At 34.5% G+C, this 21,040-nt stretch overlaps 1 long non-coding RNA gene across 1 annotated transcript in view; it reads left to right on the top strand.

Moving 5' to 3' along the window:
• Nucleotides 1–796: 796 nt before the first annotated feature.
• LOC132010109 (uncharacterized) overlaps nucleotides 797–21,040 on the top strand; it is a 48,063-nt gene continuing 27,819 nt past the window's right edge. The window contains exon 1 of the long non-coding RNA XR_009402161.1: nucleotides 797–1,012. This is a non-coding gene — a long non-coding RNA (uncharacterized LOC132010109). The remainder of the gene's footprint in view (nucleotides 1,013–21,040) is intronic.

Raw genomic sequence — 21,040 nt, 5'->3', positions numbered from 1 at the left:
AAAATTGCTTTAGAGAGAAACTATGATTTACAACCTGTCTCAAAAATGGTTTGTGCGGTGAGAGTAGGAAATAATTAAAAGACAGCTTTATACTGGATATTGTATTCATTATTCAAAAATACCTCACAGAAACCTAGGAGCAGCAATGGCATTGGTCTCTTCTGCTCACATCCAACACAGAAAGTGTTAAGTAATGATTTCTACCCGTAAATCTTCCTATCCTGCTTAAGCTGATTCGAGATATTAAGAAGGCTTTACTCTTTTTCTTTCTCAGCAATATCTCTGCAGCAGTTCTGGATCATGAACCTTGATTGTTAAAAACCGTAAAAATAAAAAGACAAAATATCCATTTCAGTTTAGACAGTTTTGTGGAAGAGCAGGTGGCTGATAAAAAGCCCCAGTCCTTGGTGTGGGGGCAAAAACAGCAGTTGAAAAGCAAAGAGCACCCTTTCCTGTGGAGTTTAAATTAAATTCAGATTTGTTTCAGCAGGGCCTTAATGGAATCTGTATGACTGGGGTGCTTCGGCTTAGCTGATATCTCCGCATGTTTTTGCTATAGTGAAGCCTATTTAGTTATTTTGTACACTCGATAAAATGGTACTAGTGATAACCAACTGCTGTCTGTATTAATTGTATGGTCATTTGTGATCTTGGGCTACAGTTCTTAAAGGTGCAAATTATAAGAAAAATACAACATTAGTACTGCTGGAGTTGCTTTTTGTATTTATTGCCAGCATTCAGTCTTTGCTGTTTTTACTTTTTCATTCACAACTGCCAATCCCACGGGCTCGCATCCAGCTAAATGTCCACTGCCTGAAGAAGCTCCTTCTGTCAATAATTAAGGGAAATTCTGCCTCTGGAAGAACTGCCGTGGCAAAAGGGATAGAGTAGCCTCTATTAACACAGTAGTATTTTACTGGTGGTAACTTTTAATAGATGTTCCTTCACGTTACCACAGAGAGGGGACTCTAGAAGTAAAAGAGGGATGAAAATGTGACACATAAGAAATCAGGTAAGTTATTTTTTTAAAAAATATCCCTTATTTCTCTTCCTTTTACAATAACTTTTCATATGTTTATTTTCTCTCTTTGGTATGAATTGAAAGCTATCAGCATTGTAGAAGTATCAAATGCAGACTACAGTAGGTCTCCCTACCAATTAAAGTGTTTGCACTGCAAAAGCCGGCCATGTGATGCCTTTAGGTTGAGGCAGTATAGGGATAGGCTTGATTCCACTGCCTGTGTCCTCTGGTATGTTTTGAGCAACACAATACAGACAGGAAAGGGTATGCACACAAGGGTATTTAATCTAGTAATACATATTTTTGCTTTGTGGAGGATAAAATACTAAGTAGAAAGTTGTCCATTCTTATTTGGAAAACTTAAATCACAAAGGTTATGTAATTTGGGAGGTTTATCATGAGATTCCCTGGCTATTGCACAGTGGAAGAGAAGTGACGTGATAATGTATTTTACATGTAATGTAAGTAATGATCTCAGAATACGTGTGTTTATGGCAGTTTGGTGGTCATTCAATTGAATCATCTTGGATGAAAACAAATGAGTGAAATTACAGTGAATATAATAGAAGAAAACTGAAATAAAATGAAAAAATTACGAATTCAACTGATTGATAATTGGGAGGCTGAATACTGATAGCTGGTATTTATTAAAATTGCTTTCACTGTTTACAGTATTTCAATCTTCAGAAATAAAAGGGTCCACCCTAAGTGAAGCAGTCAGGAGCCATCTGAAGAATCTCTTCTGAATAATTTTATTGTTGTTATCTGTCTCTATTGACGGGCAGAGTGCTGGTACTGCCACTCTGCAAGGCAGAGGTTCTTTAGCTTTGCCAAAGTGAACGTGATAGATAGGCTCAATAAAATTTTAGAGATTAATGTAATGTGAGACTCCTCTTATTGTCTCCAATTCTCCCTCCCCAAAATAAGAGCAGAAACTATTTTCTGTGCTCAATTTTTTAAAAAAGATTTTATTTATTTATTTAACAGAAAGAAAGAGTGACAGTGAGAGAAGGAACACAAGCAAGGGGAGAGGGTGAGGGAGAAGCAGGCTTCCTGTTGAGCAGGGGGCCCCATGCAGGGCTCGATTCCAGGACCCTGGGATCATGACCTGAGCCGAAGGCAGAAGCTTAATGACTGAGCCACCCAAGTGCCCAAGTGTGTTCAATTTTTAAAGATAACTCTTTGTATATGTATATAGTCTCCATATAGAAGTCACAATCATGTGGGGTACCTGGGTGGCTCAGCTGGTTAAATGTTAGGTCCTTGATTTTGGCTCAAGTCATGATCTCAGGGTTTGTGAGATCAAGGCCTGCCTTGGGCTTTGCACTGAGCATGGAGCCTGCTTAACATTCTCTCTTTCACTCTCCCTCTGCCCCCTCTCCACCTCCTTCTCTCTTTATCTGCTTCCCACCAAAAAGCCATAATCACACAAGAAACTCTTAAAATATTAGAACACCAAAAGATCTGTATTTGTTTATTGAATTGCTGTCACTATTCCAAGTCCTTATCATCTATGCTTACTACAGGCTTCTTTCCATTTCCATTTCTCTAGGCTTTCAAATTTACCCTTCCAAAATAGGAAATTATTTTCTTCCTGGTGCATTTCCAATGTGAACTGTGTTGTCAAGATGAACCAATTCTCACTGCATTTTGCAGTATTTATCACGTGTTCTTTTATGTAGAATAATGAAATAAAGACATTTCAAAATTACATATACATATTATGTCATAAAGTAATTTAAAATATTTCTATGTTTTGCTTAGAAATCAATAATTTGTTAGAATATCATAAAAATAAAATTTTATTTTTCTATTTCTATTATAATAATGCCTCACAACTTTGGTATTACTGGTTTTATGACTCTTCAAAATATAAATGTATTAAATGTGAAATGGTGTTTACATATTTCTTTTAAGTAAAAAAAAAATAAATTTTCAGCAGAATATGTGCTTCTAATGCAGCTATTTTTTTGTTTATTTGTATTTAATGTAGTCTGGATAGATAAACATCTAAGTGATAATGGAGATTGCCTATGGGTATGCCCCACTTACTCTTAATTATGAATATTTATTTTTTTGGTGCATTAATACATTTATTTTGTAATAACAACCTAACCATGATTTTTAAGAGGGAAAATTACAAAAGGGTGGGTTTGAGATAATTTGCTGAAGGAGTCAACAGTTTTGAATTTTCTGAAAGAACCAAGCCTCTTCTAATGTGTTTGTGCGAAAGATACAAGGACTCTTAGCAAGCCAGGAGCCCTAACACTTGAAGGAGAAGTTTCCTTAAAAAAAAAGAAAAAAAAAAAAAAAAGGAAGCACAATGCCCTTTCCCTTTTGCTTGATGGAAAATGAACAATGTCAAGGAAATGGTCCCTAAGAAAGTGATACTCAATTATCAATATCAAATAGGCTGGAAGGGCTTAGAAATAGGACATCTGTGCTACTTTCTTAGCTACGGAAGGAGAAGGACAAGTGGATGAGAAATAACTATTCTTTGTGAGACCAGGAATCCGAGAAAATGTTGGTAGAATTTTAGTATTTTAGTGAATGATCTTGTCCTAGTCCTTCTTCGTATGTTTCTCCCTTGATTCATATGGCAATGATAGATTACTGCGAACATCACCTTTAAGCTTAGGTGGAAATAACCTAAATCAGAGGTCAAATAAGTTTCTGTTAATACAGCTCCAAATTCATAGTAGAAACCACAACTTTTGAAATCAAGTTGTTTGCAAAAGCTTAGCATTTTAAGACATACATACACATATGTTTATCTGAAAAGATTATCATTAGCTATCTTTGACAAATAAAATTCTTGGTAGATATTTGTATTAGTTTGCTATTGCTATTTTAACAAATAACCAAAAACTGGGTAGTTTAACATAACACAGATTTATGAATATTTGAAACTATTTTACTAGAGGTCAGAAATCTAAAATGGGTTTTGTCTAAAATCAAGGTGTCACAAGGGCTGTGTTCTTTTGGGGGGGCTCTATGAGAAGATTTGTTTTCTTGGCTTTTCCAGCTCCTAGATCCTGCCTACATTCGTTTGCTTGTGACCCTTTTCCATCTTTGAAGCCAGCAATGGACATCAGAGTATTTTTCATAAATAGCACTCTGACACTGAGTTTTCTATCCTGCTCTTCGTCCTTTAAAGACACCTGTGATGACATTAAGCTCACTGAGAAAATTCAGGATAATCCCACAATTTTAAGTCAGCTGATTAGCAACATTAATTTTACCTGGTACTTTCATTCTTCTTTGTCATGAAACATAATGTATTTGTGGGCTTTTGGGATTAGAACAAGGACATATTTAAGAAGCCTTTACACAGCCTGTGCCTACAACAAAGCCCAATGCAGAATTTCTGAAAAGATCTCTAAATTCATAATGGCCACCACGATCTTTGAAGTCACATTCTTATTTACAGAACTTAAGCATTTTGAGATACACACACACACATATTTATCTTAAAAGGTTTTCTTTCGCTGTCTCTAACTATCAAAAGCTAATCCTTGGTAAAGTTAGGCTGTGTTAGTTTCATATGGATGATGTAGCAAATTATCACAAACAAGATACCTTAAGACAATAGGAATTTATCCTCTCAGAGCTCTGGAAACCAAAAGTCTGAAATCGAGGTGTGGCTAGGGCTATGCTCCCTGCAGATGCTCTAAAGGAGAAGCGGTTCCTTGTGTCTTACATTTTCTTGTGGCTTCTGGCATTCCTTGGTTTACATTCATATCACTTTAATCTCTACCTCTGTCCTCACATTATCTTCTCCTTTGTGAGTGTCTGTCTAATCACCCTCAGCCCTCCTCTTATAAAGATATTTGTGATGGCATTTAGAGCTACTGGGTAATCCCAAATGATTTCATTAGTTTAATATATTTAACTTAATTGTATTTGCAAAGACTCTTCCATAAGATAATATTTGCATGTTTCAGGGACTAGAATGGAGACATTTCTTTTGGACCACCATGAGGTCATAGTATATACAATAGGAAGAAATTAGAAAACATGAATAAAAGTGTCAGAACTAATTTCCATCACACAAAGAAGAGATAAAGTCAATTTCTGGACCAAGCTCTAGAAGAGCTTGAAAGTTAAAAGAAACTAAGAAAGTGATCAATTTAGATATAGAATGATGTTCTAGAAAGTGAAATAATCCATGTGTTATGCTGGGCTAAATCCTAAGTGATAGGGAGGGAGGAAATAGGAAACCAGGATAGCCTTAAGGATCGCTTAATGTCTAAGGACTATAATTTTTGCTTCCTAAGAAAAAGTCTGAGAAACTGTAAACCTCTCAGAGAAGTTTAAACATTTGCCTTGTTGCCAGAACAATTGAAAGATAAGGAAATGAGGTACCAAGTTAAATAAAAACTTGGTGGGATAATTAAAAAACAACTAGATATATGGGCTTAAAAAAAGACACATAAAGTTTTGGCTTCCCAGAATAGTATATAATAGTACATTTAAATTGTTCCCCTGAGAAAAACTAAAAATTGGCTATCTGTTAAATAAGTCATTTTGGAAAATCATCTTGTTTGAAAAGAGGATAATGCAGAGAGAGCTAAGTAGAGACAAAAACAGAAAAGCAAGAGTTAACGGAAGCATTAGTGATTCAAAGGCAGCACAAAACTTCCCTGACAGCCAAATACCAGAAAGGATTATGTATGTTTGCAAAGTCCTGTAGGGGACAGAAGACCATAATGAACCATATGTCTTATTTCCCTGTATACCATGAAAATACATGAAGCTTTGCAAATTAGGTCCCTACTGAGCCGAGAGGTAGCAGGAGAAGAAGGAAGGAAAACCTTGCACTGCGTTTACCATTAGTTCAGAATGTTACACTCCCAAACATGAGTGGAAAAAGAACAAGCAAAATAAAATTCACTTATAAAAATATAAATTTTCATTCTTTTTTACATCTCAACTTTGTAAATGTGTAATTTATACACATTGCACTTGTAATCCTACATTTTCCAGTCGAGTTGTAGTGTGGGTTATGCTAGAATGTTTTCCTTGTGAGAAAACTCACTCATTGCCAAAGAACCCATTTTACCTCTGTCTGGCTTTATTCTCTTAAAATAACCTAAAAAAGTGTAACTCTAACAGAGTTAGAGAAACTTAAGGAAAGGACAGAAAAGGTCATATACTTTAAAGATCACTAGCTCTACCCAATAGAAATCAAATCTTCAGGATTAGTTGGTGTTAACAAATAGTGTATGTTTGCTATTTTGAGTGTGTGTATGAACTAATTTAGTCATTTCTGAAGTCTTTTGGTCTTCACTCCAAAGTAAGGTTAAATATTATATCAAGATTAGAATATTGATTCATATTCTCTATTAATATACCTTAAGCAAAAATCACAGCCAGGGAAGATCTACTATTGCATTTGTATTTCAACGCATTTCTATCTTTAATACAAGAGTTTGTGATAGCTTTTAGTATTTGTTTTTTTTTCTGTTTTAGAATCAATCAAGTTCACACAACATTTTTAATTTTCTATTTGTTGCAGCCTTCTGATTTTTACTCTTGCCCCTATCATACATATTTTATAACTAAACAATAAACTCAGGGGAAAAAGAATATTTCACACCTATCTTGTTGAAAATTAAACAGGCATTCTTTGCACACATTTTAGCATCTTTAGTGTGTGGCTTTACACTTTTAGTTTCCCATGAAAATCGTCTTTTACGAACCATAAATAGCATTTGTTACATAAACTAAAATCAGAACATTTTAAATGGCTCAAAGCAATAGCAGGGCTATTCTTTTCTTATTTGGATATGTAGATACATATATACATATTCAACCTGTAATGGTATTTGGCAAATTTGGTGTTTTCAGAGGGTGGTGGGGATATGGACATTGGGGAGGATATGTGCTATGTGTAAACCTGGCGATCCACAGACCTGTACTCCTGGGGATAAAGATCATTATATGTTTATTAAAAAATAAATAAATTTTAAAAAGAAAAAAAAAGAAAGTGTAATTATATATTTTATTATTGTAAATTTAATACAATTATGTATCAATGTGGGGATGTAGGAATATGTATAAAGGAGTTATTACATTTATAAAAAATATGATGTACTATATATTATAATAATATATAAATTACAGTCTATGATATATAAATATATAAATAATTTATATAAACAAAATAAAATTTGAAAGCCAGAAAAATAAATGAAGAAGGGGAGCCTGGGTGGCTCAGTCATTAAGCATTTGCCTTCAGCTCAGGTCATTATCCCAGGGTCTTTATTGGGATGGAGTCCCATCCCCCATCAGGCTACTTGCTCAGTGGGAAGCCTGCTTCTTCCTCTTTAACTTCCCCTGCTTGTGTTCTCTCTCTTGCTGTGTTTCTCTCTGTCAAATAAATAAATAAAAACTTAATAAATAAATAAATAAATAATGAGTTAAAGAAGTAGTTCCAAAACTCTTTACTGAATGTACATAATGAAACGTTCCCAAGAGATTATTCCATTGTGTCTATTTTAACTATGTGTAAGGAAAGGAGTTGTGCTTGTGCAAAGATAGCAATGTTTGTGTTTATTTATATATTACAATGATAGGCCTGGAAATAACTGAAGTCTTCCTTAGCTATTAAACTATAACAGTTTATCTTATTTTAGTTATATTTTGTTTAGAACTTAGAGTTTTTTTCCTACATAATCTATGATTATAACAGAATTCTTGTAAAAACATACATCTTGAGTATCTTTAATGATTATGAAGTAATCTTTTTATATCAGTATATTTATTATGGACAAGGGAAACATAACTTCTGATATGCCTTGAAGGACTTATATTCTCATATCCCCTAGACACTTTTCTCTTTCTCACATTATTAAGCTTCTCTCAAATTTTATAAGTCTAATCACATTATGTTTGCTTCAACAGAATATTACTTCTTTTTTTTATATAATTTTTTATTTTTTATAAACATATATTTTTATCCCCAGGGGTACAGGTCTGTGAATCACCAGGTTTACACACTTCACAGCACTCACCAAAGCACATACCCTCCCCAATGTCCATAATCCCACCCCCTTCTCCCAAACCCCCTCCCCCCAGCAACCCTCAGTTTGTTTGGTGAGATTAAGAGTCACTTATGGTTTGTCTCCCTCCCAATCCCATCTTCTTTCATTTACTCTTCTCGTACCCACTTAAGCACCCATGTTGCATCACCACTTCCTCATATCAGGGAGATCATATGATAGTTGTCTTTCTCTGCTTGACTTATTTTGCTAAGCATGATACGCTCTAGTTCCATCCATGTTGTTGCAAATGGCAAGATTTCATTTCTTTTGATGGCTGCATAGTATTCCATTGTGTATATATACCACATCTTCTTGATCCATTCATCTGTTGATGGACATCTAGGTTCTTTCCATAGTTTGGCTATTGTGGACATTGCTGCTATAAACATTCGGGTGCATGTGCCCCTTTGGATCACTACATTTGTATCTTTAGGGTAAATACCCAATAGTGCAATTGCTGGGTCATAGGGCAGTTCTATTTTCAACATTTTGAGGAACCTCCATGCTGTTTTCCAGAGTGGCTGCACCAGCTTGCATTCCCACCAACAGTGTAGGAGGGTTCCCCTTTCTCTGCATCCTCGCCAGCATCTGTCATTTCCTGACTTGTTGATTTTAGCCATTCTGATTGGTGTGAGGTGATATCTCATTGTGGTTTTGATTTGTATTTCCCTGATGCCGAGTGATATGGAGCACTTTTTCATGTGTCTGTTCGCCATCTGGATGTCTTCTTTGCAGAAATGTCTGTTCATGTCCTCTGCCCATTTCTTGATTGGATTATTTGTTCTTTGGGTGTTGAGTTTGCTAAGTTCTATATAGATTCTGGACACTAGTCCTTTATCTGATATGTCGTTTGCAAATATCTTCTCCCATTCTGTCAGTTGTCTTTTGATTTTGTTAACTGTTTCCTTTGCTGTGCAAAAGCTTTTGATCTTGATGAAATCCCAGTAGTTCATTTTTTCCCTTGCTTCCCTTGCCTTTGGCGTTGTTCCTAGGAAGATGTTGCTGCGGCAGAGGTCGAAGAGGTTGCTGCCCGTGTTCTCCTCAAGGATTTTGATGGATTCCTTTCGCACATTGAGGTCCTTCATCCATTTTGAGTCTATTTTTGTGTGTGGTGTAAGGAAATGGTCCAATTTCATTTTTCTGCATGTGGCTGTCCAATTTTCCCAGCACCATTTATTGAAGAGGCTGTCTTTTTTCCATTGGACATTCTTTCCTGCTTTGTCGAAGATTAGTTGACCATAGAGTTGAGGGTCTATTTCTGGGCTCTCTATTCTTCAACAGAATATTACTTTTAACTATATCTTTAACTTCATTTCATGAGATGGAGTTGGCTTGGGGATGCAAAAGGTCTGATTGGGCATATTGAAGCTGCCACTGTGACTATTGCACAGAATTCACCTGGCTACCTTCTGCCACACCTAATTTATTTCAGGGAAGTTAAAGAGGTCATTTGTGTCAAAAGCTCTTGATAGTTTTAAGTTAGGTGAATTGAGACTTGATCATTGGATTTACCAAGAAAGAAGTTAGTGGGGATATTAAAAGGGAATTTTTGATAGGAATAGTGGATGGAAAAGCCTGATGGAGAGACTTAAGTCAAAATAAAAGCAAGGTAATAGGAGATATTGAGCATAGGAAATTCTTTAAGATTCTTTTTCTAAAAAGAGCAGAAAAATGGGGTTTCAGCAAAGGGGTAATATATGCTCAAGATAGGTTTTTAATTTTGTGTGTGTCAGTTTGTTCATTTATATAAACCATACATACACACAAACTTTTTTCTATGGATTGATAAATCCAAAATTTACCTATCTCCAGGTAGAGAGGAAAAATATATATATATACGGATAGAAAATGACGTGATTGAAAGGTGAGAGGCTGGATTTGTATGGACATGTGAAAGGACTGACTTTAGAGTTTCTAAGAAAAAGGAAATTTCTGTGGGAAGTTAGTGTCCTGAGGAACTTCTGGAAGATCTCATTTAACATCTTCTGTTTTGCCAGTAAGATAGGAAAAATAGGCTGTATCAGCTGAGAGTATGGAAAAAGAAAAGTATTAGAGGCTTAAAAAGAGAAAATGAATGAAATAGTCATTCAGAAGGGACAGTAAATAGAATAAAACCATATTGCAGCAATCCTTTGTGGTCATCAGAGACCACTCAAAACTACAAGTCATGAATTAAAGGGATTCCTGTCAGCATTGTTGTACATCTTAATTCAGCTATTTCAACTGCACAGGGACAAACATTTAGAAGGCAGCAAAGTGACTGGAGCTAAAAAAATTATAATAATGGACTGTGAATTTCGAGTCAGGTAAAGGGGAATATGAGAATGTGAAGATAGGAGTTTCAGTGAGGTCAAATATGATTTCTAACTAAAGATGTGCTGTTATCAGATTTGTGTTTGTTCTTAAGTACAATAATCTGAAAGACTATGAAATATACCATTGGATTTATAAAATGGTGAACCCTGTATTCTGGACCAGATAATCTTCATAGCTAAGGTCTCAGTTACTTATAGACCCAGAGATTTCTGAGTAAATTTTTAGTCTATTTCCCCAACTCCCAAGTGGTTGATCAGATAGTGTTTTAGCAATTGTAACATGCCAATGGACTCTGGCATTTAAGTTAATAAGGTATAAATGAAGACATAGCTTATTCTCTGAATGGTTGTAACAGCCTGCTGGGTTTCATCAATCATGAAGCAGCTCATGTTGGGACTAAACATCAAAGAAAAATATCAAAAACAAAAAAGTGGTGAAGAAGAGAAGGATGTTACTGCTTTTAAGTGTGTATGGGAATGTATTTGTGACACTAAAGTGTCAGAAAATAGCATACGGATACCTATAGAATGTTTGAAAGACACCATAATTATTTTCTTATAAAAGTAATAATATATAACATTTTTAAAGATTAAATTTCTAGCCCATTATTATCTGAATACAGACTAAATTGAGCAATTCTGTAGAATTAAATTTATGATAACAATAATTCCATTTACATAGAAATGATTTCATTCTTGGATGATTTCTATTTTGTATGTTAAGTAATATTTCCATGAGAGCCTTGTTTCAAATTAAGGTTTTGCCTCAGAAAATATGAATTTTAAATGATATTACTTAAGATAAACATACTTCTTTTTAAATGCTTTAAAAAATCCTCTCCAGATATTTAAAAAAAAAACTTTCTTTAATGAATTTCCTTATAGGATTTAACAACATTATTTTCATTTTAAGAAGTCATTTACAATCTACCTCACTTTTCTCACAAAAATAATTTCTTTGTGCCTTTAAGTCAAGTTCAGTTTCCAAACTGTAATATCCTTAGAAAAATACTATCTTATTTCTCTATACTTATTCATCTAACATAATGGAGAATTGAGAAAATTTTCAAAAGGAGATCATTCAAGTACGATAAAAGGAATCTAAAACACACATAATATCACTTACTAAACAAGATATCACACCTAAATTATATGTTGGTATAAAGCATTGCTAACAATACCTTTATATTAAAATTGCTCTACCAAGCCACAAAACATTTATTCATTAATCTCCATTCATTCATTCAACAAATATCACTTTTGGTAATATAGTAGAGATGTAACATACACAAAATGGTGAACAGTTATAGTGGCATAGACTATAGATATGAAAATAAGGTAAATATGCTTCCCTTCCAGATGGTGTTATTAGATTATGTCTGAGAAGTTTTTTCCTTATCTGCTACTGTGGTCATGTAGCAATGGTTTGTAAATAATTAAAACAGGAAATTACAAACACAGAGCTGTATTTGAAAATAAGAAGGGGGTGGGATTATGGGCATGGAGCCTGATTAAGATTCTCTCTCTCCCTCTCCTTCTGCTCTTCTTTCTCTTTCTCTATTTCTCTCTAAAACAATAAATTGTAAAATATAAATTATAAAACAATAATTGGTAGAAATAGAAGAAGTAACAATGGATATGAAAACTATCAATTACTTATCATGAGAAAAAAAAGTCAATAGAAAACAAAAGAAGATATCTGTGTGTATGTGAGTGTATGTATGTGTGTGTATATATATGTATATATATATGCACATGTATATATATTCTTTATGTTTTTAAGTAGCGGTTCTTCATTTTAATTATATATATGTACACACATACATCTATTCATACACACATATGTGTGTGGATGTACATATTTGTGTGTAACTAAAATTCAGTTGCTAACACTGAAGAGATTAGGAGTAAATGATATTAATTATATCTGTAAGAGCATGTTTTTTTCTTTAAGTTTCATTTATTTATTTTAGAAAAGAGAGAGAACTTGAGTGGAGGGGTAGAGGGAGAGGGAAAGTATCTCAAGCAGATTCCATGCTGAGTGAAGAGCCTGTTTTAGGGCTCAGTCTCATGACCTTGAGACCATGACCTGAGGCAAAATCAAGAGTCCCATGTTTAACCAACTGAGCGACCAGGTGCTGCTATAATAGTATATTTCTTAAAGAAAAACAAATCTGAGTTTCTTAAAGAAAAACAAGTCTGAGGCAAAATATCAACATTTGTTATAGTATATTAGTAGTATTTTAGTAGTGCCACAGATTGTTTTACTTTATTATATTATCCTCTACAGATATTTATATTCTTGAAATTAGAATTTAATGTCAAATAATGAAATAATTAAAAGAAAGTGCATTGTTAATGATTTGGATGCCTGCACTTTTTAAAGTAGGGCATCTATACAACTTAATGTTTTTATAGGCAATTAAAGCTTTGGTATGAAAATAATCTGGGACAGTGAAAGTTTAAAATTATATATGTGCATGTGAGTTACTGTATTGATAAAAATCTCATTATTTTATAATATAAATGCATTATTTTCAATGTATGTGCATACTGATGTGTAAATACATGTATACACACATATGTTGACATAAATATTCATATATTCGCATTTATAATGCATGTGTATGCATACTATGTAAATAAAAATATATATAAAAGAGAGGAAGAGAGTGAATTAGCTCTGACTTAGAAAGCAAAAACCTGCCCTTTCAGTCATCAAGCAGGGATGACAGACACAGACAAAGCCAGCTTTCCAGTTAAAAAGAAACAATGTTTTCCCAAGGTCACTCAGAAACTTTCACTCAGAAACTTTCAAGTATCATAGCAATTTCTTCTTGGAATAATTACTTTTTTATTCTCTGCAAAACTTTGTTCTCTATCTCCAAAATGAAAGACTATTTGAAACTCTGTTGTTTGAAATTACATCAGTATAAATGTAACATACTTTCATTGCCTGGAGGATCTAATTGGCTTTGACACAGAGAAGCAGTCTTGATTTCCAATCCAGATGGAGAATGTCATATAAGGGTTTCTAAACTCACCTTTCCACATTTATAATAACTTTGTAGTTTTCAAAGAAAGAGAAGCCTGGGCTCCCCTTGACATTCAAAGCTGATAGTGATTCATTCACATATAGTTTACTCTGATTTAAGCCTATCAAAACCATTTAAATTTTATCTAAACTCCACTCTTCCTCCAAACCTCATGATTACTTCACCTTTTCCAGTTTTGAATGAGATTCTCCTAATGGCTTTAGAGTGGTTCTTCTCTTTGCTAAGGGTCAATAAACCGAATTTTCTCAGACAATAGGTACAATAGGTCTGTCCTTGATAGTCTTAGATTGATAGTGTTAGAAATAGATAGATAATAGGTAGATAGGTAGATAGATGATAGATATATAGTCACAGCCTCATTTATTAAGCAGATGCAGACATCTTTTTAAAAAATATTTATTTATTTAAGTAATTTCTATATCCAGTGTGGGGCTGGAACTCACAACCCTGAGATCAAGAGTCACACATTCCTAAGACAAGCCAGCGAGGTACTCTGCAGATGCAGTCATCCTAACTATTAGTTCTGTAAATGGAGTCAGAAGAATAGAAACAAATATTGTATTATAACACAGGATAGTTCAACTTAAAAATCTGACAATGTAATCCTCTAAATTAATAGGTTTAAAAGAAAAAATTATCTCAAAAGATGCATGAAAGCACTTATTATATTCAGTATCCATTCCCAATATTTAAACAAAAACAAAAACAAAAACAAACAAACAAACAAACAAAAACCAAAAACGTATTCTTAAGTAACTGTGAATTGAAAGAAACTACATTAACGTAATTAAGGCCATAAAACTAATCAACTAACCAAACATCATTAATAATAGAAATATTATAAAATAATCAAACATAACTGTAAGACATGGGTACTGTATTTTACTGTTTATATTATTTATTGCTCTGAAAAGTGCTAATGAGATAACAAAAATTTAAAGTTAAAGATACATAGAATGAAAAGGAGAAAAATTCCAATATCTATATATGTGACAATTTCCATGAAAAATTCCAGAGAACTTTAAAAAAAATAAGAGTATGGGATGCCTGGGTGGCTCAGTGGGTTAAGCCTCTGCCTTCAGCTCAAGTCATGATCCCAGGGTCCTGGGATTGAACCCCTCATCGGGCTCTCTGCTCAGTGGGGAGCCTGCTTCCCCCTCTCTCTCTGCCTGTCTCTCTGCCTACTTGTGATGTCTCTCTCTGTCAATTAAATAAATAAAATCTTAAAAAAAAAACCCAACAGTATAAAATTAACAAGTGAACTAGATGCAAGATTGACATTAAAAATTGATAATATTTGGGGGGTGCCTGAGTGGCTCAGTGGGTTAAAGCCTCTGCCTTCAGCTAGGGTCATGATCTCAGGGTCCTGGGATCAAGCCCTGCATCGGACTCTCTGCCCAGCAATGAGACTCCTTCCTCCTATCTCTCTGCCTGCCTCTCTGTCTACTTGTGATCTCTCTCTGTCAAATAAATAAAATAAAAATCTAAAAAAAAAATTGATAATATTTGGGACGCCTGGGTGGCTCAGTTGGTTGGACGACTGCCTTCGGCTCAGGTCATGATCCCGGAGTCCCGGGATCCATCCCGCACTGGGCTCCCAGCTGCACTGGGCTCCCAGCTGCACGGGGAGTCTGCTTCGCTCTCTGACCTTCTCCTCGCTCATGCTCTCTCTCACTGTCTCTCGCTCAAATAAATAAAATCTTTAAAAAAATTGATAATATTTATATATGCCAATAATTGAAAACATTATTCAAATAGAATAAAAATATATGAAAAGTAAATCTAAGGATGCTTAAGATCTTTATTGAGAACAATACAAAACATTTTTAAATACATGTATTATATGAAAAAATAGATGTTGATTTTCTTATAACATCTATAAATTTGAGGAAATACTTATACAAATCACAAATGTATTTTTTTAAATAGAACTTAAGAAGCTGGTTCTAGTTTTCATGTAAGAATAAACATCCAAGAATGGCAAGATAATTTTGAAGAATAAAATATGAAACTTTCCCCATCAAATTTTAAGATATATTATAAAGGTTAGGAATTATAACAATGTCACTCTAGGAGTGCCCGGGCGGCTCATTTGGTTAAATGTCTGCCTTCTGCTCAGGTCATGACCCTGGAATACTGGGATCCAGCCCAGAGTGGGGTGTCCATGCTCAGAGAAGTCTGCTTTTCCCTCTCCCTGTGCCCCTCCCCCTGCTCCTATGTGCATGTGTGCTCCTTCTTTCTCTCTCTCACTCTCTCCTCAAATAAGTAAGTAAAATTAACCACAATGACATGAAAGTGTCAGCATAGAATAACCACAAACAGACCAATGGTACAAAATAAAGAATGGAGAAGCAGAACCATACATTTATAGAAACTTGGTTTATGACAAAGGTGATTTTACAAATCAGTAGGAAAAGGGCTGACCACCCAATAAATGATGCTGAAAAAATTGGCTTTTAGAATTTTTATGAGGATGACATACGGCTGATCTCCCTTTAATATTGATCTGGTTTTGTTTAGAAATGAAACATTTTACTTTGTTCTCCTTTCTAAATCTGATGAGAACTGCAATATGTGTCCATGAGAGGAGTGAAATGCATTATCTGTGGGACATGTGAAGTCTATATTTACTCTCCAGAACTTTTGTGAACTATTATTGAGCTTGGATCTCTGCCTGTGCTTCAAGTTGCCAGGAGTCTGAGCTCCAGATGGGGAGATCATGGGACATTACTATACTTTGGATTAGGATTTCAGAGCACATTACAGTAGCTTAAAAAAAAAAAAAAAAAAACATGACACTGTAACCATTGCACTCATAAAACATGATAGACAATGAATTTTTCAGAAGAATGCCCTGAAGCCTAGGAAGGTATAATTATTTGCACCATTTGGTACAAGTGTGGGTGAGAGAATTTACAGTGCTTTGTCTTCTGAGTATATTTGTTTATGTACCAAACTAAACTAGATATACTATTTTTAAGTACCTATAATTTGAACAGGAAAAAAGAAGGCCGTACATATCTGAGTGGGAAGAAGGATGGGTGCACAAGCGAGAAGCTTGCCTCCTGAGTTTGAGCCTAGAATTGCTAAGAATGGGACTATGTCTTAGAGAATTGCAAGGTGGAGTGTCTGGATGCAGATCAGGAGCAATTCTGCCATCTGGACGCTTTAATTCCCTGCAGCTAGACACTTTTAAAAAGCTGTTCATCCCTTACGGTAAACTTAGCATTTCTGCTGTTCTGGCAACAATGCACTTGGAGTGCAGGCTGCCTTTGGCTATTAAGTTATTCTTGTCAGATTACCTCTTGTCCCAGACAGGCTGGAGCCTGTGGAGTGGGGTTCATACTGGGTACAGCATGCAGGGATCCTTGCCAAGGTCAGATAGAGCTGGGTACCACTCACAGTTGCATTTTCTGGAGATGTGGGAGCAAGTAAAAAGTAACATCTTGGGGAGAAACCACAATTCTGTGCAAGAAAAAGTTTACAACCAGGCTTCTATGAATGGGGGAGTAAGAGAAGTAAAATTAGGGACAGAGATTGAAAATCTAATTATCAAGCAAAAGAATTGAGACTGGGAGAAAAATGAAAAGAGCATCTGGTGCTTAAACACAGATTGTGGAGCAAAACCTTCAGACTGAAAGAGTAGCATTGGGAGCTTTTAATAGGGCACTCATGGCCTCAGGGATGGAGGGAAAGGAAATCCTCTAAAGTAGAGACAATGTCTGGATAATTTGTACTTCAAAATATTTAATTTAAAAATATTTAAATAATCTCTTCTATTTTATGCTTATGGAAAACTATGATATACACATGCATATATATATGTGATAGTAATGACAAACATATATGATGATTATGAAATAAATAGATATGGAAAGATATTACAAATATGTTATCATAAAATCTCTGACTTAAAAAAGCATTGGTTTATTTAGGAAGTCGCATGAGTGAATGATTTCCAGCTGTGAATAGGCAGTTAGAATCTAATTAAAAACAAAAAAATAACTATAATGAACAGGAGACTTGAGATATTCCAAAATTTGCTAGCTCTACCATGAAGAATTGCATATGATAAGTATACAGCACATCTGTTTATCTAATTAATTAAGGATATTAAAAAAGTGCTTTGAATTATAGAGAAATTTTCATCTTTAAGACATACAATGTTTGAGTATTTTAATTGATTTGTTCCCTCTATCAGTCAAGATTTTTAATTGTCAACCTCAGATATTGGCTTTGGCTAATTTAAACAGAAAGGAAATTTAACAAAGGAAAACTTGGTAGCTCACGCAAACTTTGGTACATGTCCAGAATCAAGTTTGAATGCTATGTAGCCAGGAGTAATATCTAAAGTTGCATCACCTGGAGCACCTAACTGGCTCAGTTGGAGGAACATGGGACTCTTGATGTTGGGTCATGAGTTAGAGACTCATGTTTGCTGTAGAGAGTACTAAAACAAAACAAAACAAAACAAAACACTAAAAATAAAAGTTGTATCACCTAATAGTCCTTTACCATAAAGACATAAAGAGTCCTTTACCGGTGTTCTTGAGAACAGACCCTGCAAAGTGCACCTCTGTCATCAGTACTCTGGATGTCGGGAGTGTTGCTAAAACCATTGCCAATACTGCCACCTGTGTGTGGTAGAGCTGCCTTCCCTAATGCAGTCCTCATGAGAATAGCTTCCTCCTGTCACTGCTTTTTGTATTTCTAAGTTATTAGGTACAATAATTGGTGAGGTCCAGGTCATGCATCAATATCTTGACAGCTGTTTTGCCTAAGAAAGCAAAAGATCAGCAGTTTACTAGTCAGTAGTGGAAGTGGTGGTGATTCACAGTCAATGACTCTAAGGTCTCTTAATCATATACACAGATATGACTTAGCTATTTTAATATGGTAGAACTAAGAATCTAGTCCTTTTTATTAAATATATAATAAATGGATTCATTTTTTAATAAAAAAAGTAGTAACTATGTTATGATGACAGAAATTTTGAGTCTGGAATGGTGATCACCAGAGACTTTGAAATATAAATAATATGATGTGGGTACAATCTTAGAAGATTGACATGGTCCTCTAAATTTGCAAAAAAAAAAAAAAAAAAAAAGTCCATAATTAAAAGACATTCCTTCTTCCTGACACATATGGTTATTGGATTTCTCTAGACTCTCTAGACTCTTTGTAACTACATACATTACTGGCATAATGTTATATGTCTGAGAGCTGCAGGTCACTGAATGACCTCTAAAATAAAAAGACCCACACAGGCAGAAAAAACTTTCCTTCAAAGAGGAAGTTAAAAGTACTGATATTATCTTTTTATATTCTTTTTTGTACGTAAGATCTGGTAATATGATATAATAAAATAGAATGATATTCTATATAGAATGTATCCACATAAATAATATGTAATTTAATGTATAATATTGTATATTAAAATAATAAAATGAATTTTAATGTAAAAATCCCATATATTCATACTAAATAAATAAACAAAACATCAAAATTTGCTATAGTCAACCAAGAAAAGGTTTTCTCTTGATATCAGACTATCCACATTTAACTTTTCTGACTCAACTTATGGACACATCTGAATTTAATTTTTTTTTAATTTTTAATTTTTTATGAACTAGGTAATATATTTTTATCCCCCAGGGTACAGGTATGTGAATCACCAGGTTTACACACTTCACAGCACTCACCATAGCACATACCCCGCAGTGCCCATAACCCCACCCCCCTTCTCCCAACCCCCCTCCCCTCAGCAACCCTCAGTTTGTTTTGTGAGATTAAGAGTCGCTTATGTTTTGTCTCCCTCCCAATCTTATCTTGTTTCATTTATTCTTCTCCTACCCCCTTAACCCCCCCATGTTGCATCTCCACTCAACAGATGAATGGATAAAGAAGTTGTGGTACATATACACAATGGAATACTATGCAACCATCAAAATAAATGAAATCTTGCCATCTGTGATGACGTGGATGGAACTAGAGGGTATAATGCTTAGTGAAATAAGTCAAGCGGAGAAAGACAGCTATCATATGATCTACCTTATATGAAGAAGTGGAGATGCAACATGGGGGGTTATTTTTTTTTTAAAAGATTTTATTTATTTATTTGACAGATAGAGATCACAAGTAGGCAGAGAAGCAGGCAGAGAGAGGAGGAAGCAGGCTCCCTGCCGAGCACAGAGCCGGATGCGGGGCTTGATCCCAGGACCCTGAGATCATGACCTGAGGTCAAGGCAGAGGCTTTAACACACTGTGCCACCCAGGTGCCCCTGATTTTAATTTTTTAAAATGTTTTGAGATAGTTTGTTCTTATTAATGATAGAGCAGGATAAATGATAAATGTCATGAGCTTTATAAAATTAGTACTTATTTTCTTCCCAGAGTCTATGTACTTCCCTAGGATAAGCAGAAATGTTATTTATCTTGACAACTCAGGGTATTGAGTCTCACAAATAAATACCTAGCTAATTTTTGTATAAAAAATAAACCTTAAGGTTATCTGGGTGGCTCAGTCATTAAGTATCTGCCTTTAGTTCAGGTCATGATTCCACGGTCCTGGGTTTGAGCTCCACATCAGGCTCTCTGCTCAGCATGAAGCCTGCTTCTCCCTCTCCCACTCCTCATGCTTGTGTTCCCTTTCTCGTTGACTCTCTGTCGAATAAATCTTTAAAAAAATATTAAAAATAAAAATAAATAAATAAACCTTAATTTATACTTAATTTAGGAGTTAATATAAAGTTTGATAGGGAAACATTAATTAATTCATTATATTAATATTAATAAACTTATGCATTAAATATCTCAATATTTAATTTTAATCAAGAGATTAAAATATTAAAATTATAACTTCTAGAACCATTAACCTCAATTATTAAAAAAAGAAAAACAGTGTTACCTATCAGGAAATTACAGGATTTAAAATGTAACATCAGGGCGCCCGGCTAGCTCAGTCGGTAGAGCATGAGACTCTTAAAATGTAACATCAACTACTTGATTCAAACTATAATCATTTAAAACCTGTAAATTTAACCCAGAAACAAAGGATCATGTATTCATGGAGCATTGTCTCACTCTGCTTGTAACTTATATTACAAGGAAAAAGGAAACAGGAAAAAGAAACAAACAAACATATTTTAAAGGTTATTACTGGAAAGCAATGCCAACAAACATCAGTGTTGATTTAGAAATTTATGCACTCAACATGGGAGTACCCAATACATAAATAATTAATAAAATATTAATAATGAACATAAAGGAACTAATTGATAATAATACAATAGTAGTAGGGGATATTAACACCCCACTTATATCAATGGATAAATCACCTAAACAGAAAATAAACAAGGAAACAATGGCTTTGAATGACACACTGGACCAGATGGATGTTACAGATATATTCAGAACATTTCATACTAAATCAGCAGAATACACATTCTTTTCAAGTGTGCACAAAACATTCTCCAGAATAGATTGCATATTAGGTCACAAAACAGGCCTCAACAAGTACAAAAACATTGAGGTCATACCATGCACTTTTTTTGACCACAACACTGTGAAACTAAAAGTCAACCACAAGGAGAAGTCTGAAAA

Source organism: Mustela nigripes, chromosome 2, assembly GCF_022355385.1.
Source record: "Mustela nigripes isolate SB6536 chromosome 2, MUSNIG.SB6536, whole genome shotgun sequence".
NCBI lineage: Eukaryota > Metazoa > Chordata > Mammalia > Carnivora > Mustelidae > Mustela > Mustela nigripes.
Note: the sequence above shows the minus strand (reverse complement) of the source record. Positions and strands in the feature narration are given on the sequence as shown.